The 8,418-nt window shown below is 44.4% G+C and overlaps 1 protein-coding gene across 2 annotated transcripts in view; it reads left to right on the forward strand.

Annotated features, from left to right (window-relative positions):
- Positions 1–2,827, forward strand: part of Slc30a10 (solute carrier family 30, member 10) — a 71,500-nt gene extending 68,673 nt beyond the window's left edge. For both annotated transcript variants that reach the window (XM_087580424.1, XM_087580422.1), the window contains exon 5: positions 1,953–2,827. The gene's annotated coding sequence lies outside the window, so the exon portion shown is untranslated. The remainder of the gene's footprint in view (positions 1–1,952) is intronic.
- Positions 2,828–8,418: the final 5,591 nt, after the last annotated feature.

Consider the following 8,418-nt stretch of genomic DNA (forward strand, 5'->3'; position numbering starts at 1 on the left):
TCTTCTTTCCTCTCTCTCTCTTTCCCTTCCCCCTCCCTTCCTCTCTCCCTCCCTCTCTCCCTTCCTTGCTTTCTGTCTGTCTGCCCCCCCCCCCTTCTGTTTCTCTGTTCAGGAAACCTTTGCTCTATCGAGTCTGTATGTTGTTCTGACAGTGACCACTGTTCACTTTCCCTTTGTTTTTAATATTTCTTGATACTGCTTTTCAGTTTGGCTTGGTTTTGTTTTTCTGAGAACTTGAGGTGTATCCTTCTTTTTAAAAAAAGACTTATTTATTATTTATTTAATGCAAGTACACTGTTGCTCTCAGACACACCAGAAGAGGGCATCAGATCCCATTACAGATGGTTGTGAGCCACCATGTGGTTGCTGGGAATTGAACTCAGGACCTCTGGAAGAGCAGTCAGTGCTCTTAACTGCTGAGCCATCTCTCCAGCCCCTTGAGGTGTATCCTTATCTATTGGAGAGCACTCCGAGTCTTTAGCAAGCATTCATAGCTGTACATTCTTCTTTTAGAACCACCTAAGGGAGAGGAAACCAATCAGAGGATGGGGATAGGGGGAGGGAGGGGGGGACCTGGGTAGGAAACAGGACAGGGAGGGGAAGAGGGAAACATGATCAGGTGTTGGGGAGTAGGGGGAACAGGACTGAAGTCCTGAGGGCCAGAAGAAAAAAATGGGAACAGGCAGCCTCAGCAGGTAGGAGGTGGGGACCCTATAGAATATACCAGAGACCTGGGAGGTGAGAGACTCTCAGGTCTCAAAGGGAGGGACTTTAGATGAAATGTCCTACAGTGGGTACAGTCCGTAGAGTCCACCTCCAGTAGAAAGACAGGGCATCAAGTGAGGATGGGGTTGCCATCCCACAGCCAAAAACTCTGACCCAAAATTGTTCCTGTCTGAAAGAGCTGCAGGGATGGAAATAGAGAAGAGCCTGAGGGAAAGGCGGTCCAGTGACAGGCCCAAATGGGGATCCAGCTCAAGGGAAGGCTCTAAGGCCTGACACTATTTCTGAGGCCACGGTGTGCTTACAAACAGGGGCCTATCCTGACTGCCCTCTGAAAGGCCCAACACAGCAGCTGAAAGAGTCAGGGGCAGATATTTACACCCAACCAATGGACAGAAGCTGCTGACCCTTGTGGTTGAATTTAGAGAAAAGTTGAAAGAAGCTAAGAAGAAAGGTGAACCTAGAGGAAGACCAGCACTCTCAACTAACCTGGGCTCCCCCGGCCCCCCAGACACAGAGCCACTAACCAGGCAGCGTACACAGCTGATATGAGGCCTCCAATACATATACAGTAGAGAGGACTGCGGGGTCTGGCCTCAGTGAGAGAAGATGCACCTAACCTTTGAGAGACTTGAGGCCCCAGGGAGTAGGGAGGCCTGGTGGGGTAGGGAAGGGGGGGTAAGGAGATCCTCTTGGAGATGGGGGAGGAGGTGCGGGATGTGGAACAGTCCGAGGGTGAAACAGGAGGGGGATAAAGTCTGGACTGTAAAAAAAGATTAAAGAATGCATTAAAAAAGGCAAACAAACGGGCTGGAGAGATGGCTCAGTGGTTAAGAGCACTGACTGCTCTTCCAGAGGTCTTGAGTTCAAATCCCAGCAACCACATGGTGGCTCACAACCATCTGTAATGGGATCCGATGCCCTCTTCTGGTGTGTCTGAAGACAGCTACAGTGTACTCATGTAACCAAAATAAATAAATCTTAAAAAATAAACAAACAAATAAACAAACAACCTCAGCTGACTCCCAGCTCTCCCGAAGTGCATTCTGCTTTACCTTCCAGTTGATTCTATGGATTTTAAAATTCCAAATTTTAAAAATTCTTCCATGCTTTCTTAAATGACCCACTGTTTGTTCAGTGGGTTCCCCTTTCTAAACATTCGTTCGGTTTCTGTGATTTCTCCTGCTGTGGGTTTCTGGCTCTATTTACCACCATTGTCCTCTGCTTAGGTGTAAGACATCACTCATTTCCTGCGAAAAGTAGGCTGGTGGACCAGGAGAGAGACCCGGAAGTTAGAGGGCGCGGGGCTAGCCTGAAGGCTAAGCTCGCCCATAAACAGCGCCCGCCACACTGAGGAGAAAATCCAAATGAAAAAGACTTAAGATGCATGAAAAGAGAAACACCAAGCAGAAGGATGACGAGAAGACTCCACAGGGAGCAGCCCCTGCCTATCTGCTGGACAGAGAGGGGCTGTCGAGAGCAGAAGTACTTTCCAACCAGGAAAATGGGAGGTCCCTCTATCCAAAGTTCCTGCCCAGGAGAAACAGTATCAAAAGTCATTCAAACAGGAAAAAGAGAAAAGAAGGCTTGGAAGAAGCCGGTTACTAAAGTCAGCTCTGTTGGTGACAGTTTGACAGGAAAACCACCTAAATGTGACAGGTTCATTAGGCCAGCGGGCCTGCGTTTCCACAAAAGCCCGTGTCACACACCCTGAGCCGAAAGCCACCTTTTTTTGCCTGCCAGTGTGTGGTGCGAACAAGAGTCCGTCATCCCCATTATACACAACGCTGGGTGTGATCAGCAAAGGTGCAGCAGTGACTGAGCGAATGTGAGCCCTTGTGACACAGGAGAGAAGGTGATTTGGGGACAGTGTGCCCAAGTTAACCACAACCCTGAAAACGACGGGTGCATGAGTGTGGTCTTGCCGGTACCACACTGACTTCACTCATGTCACTCCAGTCGCTGTCAGGAAAACACCAGATCTTCCAGAACCACTGACCGTACCCTTCCTGTGTGCAGTTATCAAAAAGTATTTATTAAATTGTAATGAAAAATTAAAAACTGCCCAGTTTTTGTTTGTTTTAAATCACGGATTCTGTCAATTCATCCAGACTTCCTTTGCGGTCTGCTTTTCGGGGAGGTTTTATGGATGTGGAGAGGAATACGTGTTCCACGTATGTTGGATGGAATGTTCTGGAGAAATCTGCTGAGTTGATCTGATCTGTGGGAGTTTCTTCGCTGACTTTTGATTTGCATGAAAAAAATGCTTGCTTCCCCCTTCCCTTTTTAAATCTTTCATAAATTTCTTTTTATCATTGTCTATCAGAGTTTCACTCTGATAACCCAGGCTGACCTTGAATTCATTATTCTCCTGCCTCAGTCTTCTCAGGCTGGGGTTATAGGTGTGAGCCACACCTGCCTTCTTTTCTTATCAGGAATCCCAACAGTTTAGAACAGATTCAGGAGATAACACCAAGCAAACTGCTTAGCGTTCTGTTTGGAGTTTACAGTTTAGATGCCCAGAGGCCGTTGTCTGGATACTGTGGCATCCACCCACACTATAACCCCGCACAGGAAGGAGTGTGGGAGAAATAGACATCAGATACAGACAAGATGTGCAGAGACTCGGAGGGCGCCAAGGCCGAGAGTGAACTTTGTGTGCATTATCACTCCCGCAATCATTTGGTTTTCTGTTTTGGTCATAAGTCAGCCAGATAACTGGGGATCTTCAGCCACTTCAGTAATGACTCACGGTGGTTTGATTCTAAGAGGAGTAAATATCCCCCACGTGACGCGCCGGGATTCTGCAGGTTCAGCTCTTTCAATGTTTCTGAATGTGGACAATCCGATCCAGTTTTAAGTAGTTCCTGAGAAAAGCGTTGTTTGGATTATAGAATTTAATTCAAATCGATATGTCATTTAAGACTTCAAAATAATAAATGCTGTATATAAGGCAGACAGATATTACATTGGAGAGGGATGAGATCATTATATAAAGTTATTGTTTTCACCATTTAAAACGTTCAGGCGACCATAGTGCTATTTAGATATCTACTTTTTATTTGAACAAGAACTGAGAACTGGAAACATTTTGATCTCATGACTAAAGAAAAATGAAAAAATGATGGCCACGGCAGTGTCTTGTAGGAGTATTAGATGAATGGAGATTTTATTTCCAACTTTCCTGCCAACACTTACAATCTCATTACATCTCTTAGATGTTTGGCTTAGCCAGGGATGCAGGGAAGCTAAGTACTTAGAGGATGTGGCTCTCAGAGCGTAGCTAACACACACAGGAATCAGCTTCCCTTGGATGGCTTTGAAAGTGTCCTTTTGCTTGCCAAAGCCCCAGCAAACTTGAACGAGTCGGCTTTCTCTTTTAGAGGAAAGAACGTTTTCGTTTGTAATGTGAGTACAGACTGAATGTCTTTTAATGCATGCACGTTCATTTCCCTAGTTAAGAAGCCATGGTTTCTGCCATCCAGTCTCCTTCATTCAGGATCTCTACGTCCTCCAGGTACGCTGGCAGCACAATATCTCAGTCTCCTCCAGACGATTCTTTCTATTTTCGGCATGCTTGAAGTAGTGTTATTGGACACCTTACACAATTGGATACAGCCTTTGAAAAATACTTTGGGGGCTTACGAGGTTTTATCATTTAATGTCTCCAACTTGGAACATAGGGGCATACTCGGTTTTGTCTGAAAGTTGATGGCTTTACGACAAGGACAATTGAACAGCCTTTCGAACTGTAAACATTCCGGTGGTACTGCAAACTTTCTACTTCCTAGATACTCCCCGCCTCCCTTGCTTTTCCTCCAAACACAGTCCGAGTGGTTATTTGGTAATTCTTTAAGTCAGTAAGGTCATCCTTCTGTCAGATTTCTTGTCTTGGGTGTAACAGTGACACAAACATTAAAACAGGAAACCTGAAGGCACCGACTTCCATTTACAAGGACAGCACCGTTTAGATAACAGGGAAACAAACCTCAACGATTTTTTAAGATTAAACGATGGCTTTTCAGTCCCTTAACCTAACTGAAAGTAGTTAGAATTCGTGTTTACATGTGGCCATATACACTCTTACGATGTAGGAAAAAAAGATCCAGGAAAGAGTGGTTTAAAAGAAAGTTCTGAAGAAGCCAGTCCTTGGCAAAGTTGCCACACAGGTTACTGTGGGGCTCCACGGTTTGGCTTGGAGCTGAGTCGGGCGTGTGAGTTCCTCCGTTCTACTTTACAGGTTTGTCAAAGGATGAATGTAAGCAGACGCAGGCTTGGAAGACTGCTTCTCCGAGAAGCAGATATCGAAATAAGGCTCGAATTCGTATAGATCTTCACCCGTGTTCGTTAAGGCACGGCACAAGGACAAAGACAGACAGTATCTGGATAAATAATTAACAGTTCGCTCAGTGCTTTTTTGCTATGGAAAGGGTAATATGCAGTAATAAAAACAAAATAGAATCAAGGAAGATTGAGACGTCTTAAACCTCAGCTCAAAAATTTGCCCAAGTGAATAAAAATCTTTCCAGCTTTTAAATATAATATTCTCCCCACTAAGAAATTTCTGATCACTTTTTCTGAGTTTTGGCAACATATAATTTTTAAGGAGTTTAACTTATTGGGGGGGTGGCTATTCCATTTCCTGATAGGTTATAAAAATAATTGTGTCTTCTTCAGCTAGAAATATCCTCTGTAATTCAGAACTTTATCCTGTAAGCATGGGCACACACTTCTGCTTCTATTTTCTTACGATGACCAAAGAGCAAACTGGGCACACTAGTCAGCTTTGTCCATTTCAGATGGAGATGACACTGGTGTCCCTTCAGGCTTCAGCCTCTTGAATCAGACCCTCACTTTGTCCTGAACCAGCAGGCCTTAAGCTGTGGGTCACAACTCCCTTGGGGGTCAGATATCAGATATCCTGCATATCAGGTATTTGCATTGCAATTCATAACAGTAGCCAAATTACAGTTATTGAGTAGGGAAATAATTTTATGTTGGGGGGGTCACTATAATACGAGGAACTCTATTTAAGGGTCATTAGGGAGGTTGAGAACCACTGTACTATTTTCAAATTCTTGACATGGAGTCTTGTGTCATACCCCAATTCCATCAGGTCTAAAAGGTCAGGCTTACAGAATTGCAGTGGGTCACATCTGTCCCCCTCCTCCTCCGGTTTACTGCCTGGGACTGCATTCCTAATGCCTTGTCCTGACCTCAGCTTTTCCTATTTCATCTCGGTTTTCCAGATTTAATTACTTGTTTCTCTCCCGGGAAGACAGTATTTTCCCACTGAGTCATCAAAGTTCAAAACCAACCTTTAGTTTCAGAGGTATCGTTCTTACGGCCTTGGTTCATTGTATAATTTTTGGTAAGGCTGGGAGAAATAAAAATGAAATAAATGACTACTTCATCTTGGAGGGAGAAAAGCCTCCCTCTCCGCCCCCAAATGCAGTCAAATGGTTAGTTGAATTCTATCAAATATCCAAGCCCTGGATGTAGCGTCAGTTAAACAACTGCCTTATGGGGCAAAGATAACACCCGTGCATGAGGAAAGGAGGAGATTCGATAGAATCTAAAAGGTGGCAGGAAGCAAATAAATGCTTTTTGTGGTATTTCACTCTTAGATGACCACTCTGCTTCCCGTCGCTGATGTCATCGGTGGGATGCCGCCTCGCAAAACAAAACAAAGTCCTGATAACCTTTTTAAAATGTTAACTAAAAATAAGCATCTTTAATGATTTAAGAGGATTTGGACTCAGATAAAAATCATGTAACTTGTAAGTTATGGGGAAGTAGCTTGCTGGCATAGCAGAACGCATGCCCACACAAGGCCCTAGGTCTGTCTCCGGCACCAGAAACAAACATCTTCGTGGCTGCATCCTTTTTTTTTTTTTTTTTTTTTAATTATGGTCGTGAGTTTTTCAACGGGTGCCCTAAGAAAAGACCTGTATAGTTTTCCAATACAAGAAGCTAATGCCAAAACCTAAACAAGCTGACTGTGTTTGCATCTTTTGCTTTAGGGACATTGCAGAAACTACAGAGCGTTGAACATGAAAGCAGAATTGAATTCTAAGCCATGCGATGTGTCCCAGCAGCGCCCCCTTCTGTTCTGGATCTAGAATGCACAGGAATGAAACATGTTTATTGAATTATCCCGATCCCCTGGTCCTAAAGACCAGCACCAGGAACCTCTTGTTATTTCTCCTGCCCTTTAAAATTTTTTCGTATTAGAGGGACTTGGTAGGCAATTTAATGTAATCCATTAATTGCTGATATTCAGTTATACCTTGGAGATTTTTTTTTTTTTTGCTTCCACTGAAGACAATTCTGTGGCTCAGGGGGCTTCTGAGAACTTCCCCTACCACTGAGCCACCCAGAAAGGGCAAGCAAGGTGACAAACGAAACATGCCGAATCATCAAAGTGCAAGGTCGAATCCTTTTAACATTTACACTACATTATCAAAGTGTCCTTTATCGTGGATTTTTGCATTGATTTTAGTTTAAAAAGATTTCTTCAAAGTAGTATCTATCTTGGTGATTGATTTCTTGGACACCAATCCACCTTTAAGCTCAACCCCAGTGTCCTACTTGCCTCACCCTGGACCTGGGTCCACTCATTCAGGTCCTGCCATTCATAGAGCTCTAGATATGACCCTGTGGGAGTCACCATCCAGGCCACCTCCCCAACTGAACTCGGTGACCAGCAATAAATGAACAGTCATTGTGTCTTTGCAAGTCCAGGGTGCAAAGACACCAAAGTGAGAGCTCTAATCGTTCTAGTGACGTGGAACGGGTTTAATGGGTTCATGTGACGTAGGGAGGAGGTCCTTGGGTTCAGAGAACCATAAAATAATAAACTTATACAACATTTGATTTGCTGTCATAAAAGAATAAAAGCTGTTATATTGGGATGTTAATCTGTGGTCTTGGTATGATCTTTTACTTAGAGTGGCTAAATTCTCAGTGATCATCATTCTTTTTTTTTTTGTTAACCCCATGAAATTATAGATTCTCTTGGGTTAACAGGCATCATCTTTAATATTTAATTTTTTCACAACTTCACACAACTGCGCGCAGGATGCACCTTATCTGTGTTCCTCCCCATCCCCCACTCTTCTTCCCTCAACTGGACCGTGCTTCCCAGACGTTTACATGTCTTTTCTTTCTGTGACCCTCTGCATTTAAACAGGGGTTGCTCACGTGAGCATGAACAGAGGGGTGCTTACTTGAGCAAGGCCAATTTAGCGGCGCCTGTACCACTGAGGAATATAATCCCCCTGCAACCATTAATGTCTTTACAACCCCACACACAACCATTGACTGCCTGTGCCCCCTCCTCATGCCAGCAACCATTAAACATGATAGGAAGTCGATGGCCCAGCTCTGTGCAGGGCACCGCCGCACTCTGGGATCATGTGTGTGATTGTGAGTGTAGCAACACACGTGCCCAGAAGACAGCATTCCACAGCCCCCCACCCCCGCACCCTCCGCCCTTTACATTCCTTCCGTCCCCTCTTCCATATTATTCCCTGAGCTTTGGGAAGAGCGCTGTGAAGATGTCCTGTTTCAGGACTAAGCTCTCAGGGTGGGCATCGGTCTTAACACTTCAAATGACTTCTCCCCTTGGTAAGATGGATAAGACACTGGTAAGAGAATACAGACACTAACTCTTTGAGTACAAGGTCTGGTTAA

The sequence above is a fragment of the Rattus norvegicus genome, chromosome 13 (genome assembly GCF_021556685.1).
Source record: "Rattus norvegicus strain SHRSP/BbbUtx chromosome 13, alternate assembly SHRSP_T2T, whole genome shotgun sequence".
Lineage (NCBI taxonomy): Eukaryota > Metazoa > Chordata > Mammalia > Rodentia > Muridae > Rattus > Rattus norvegicus.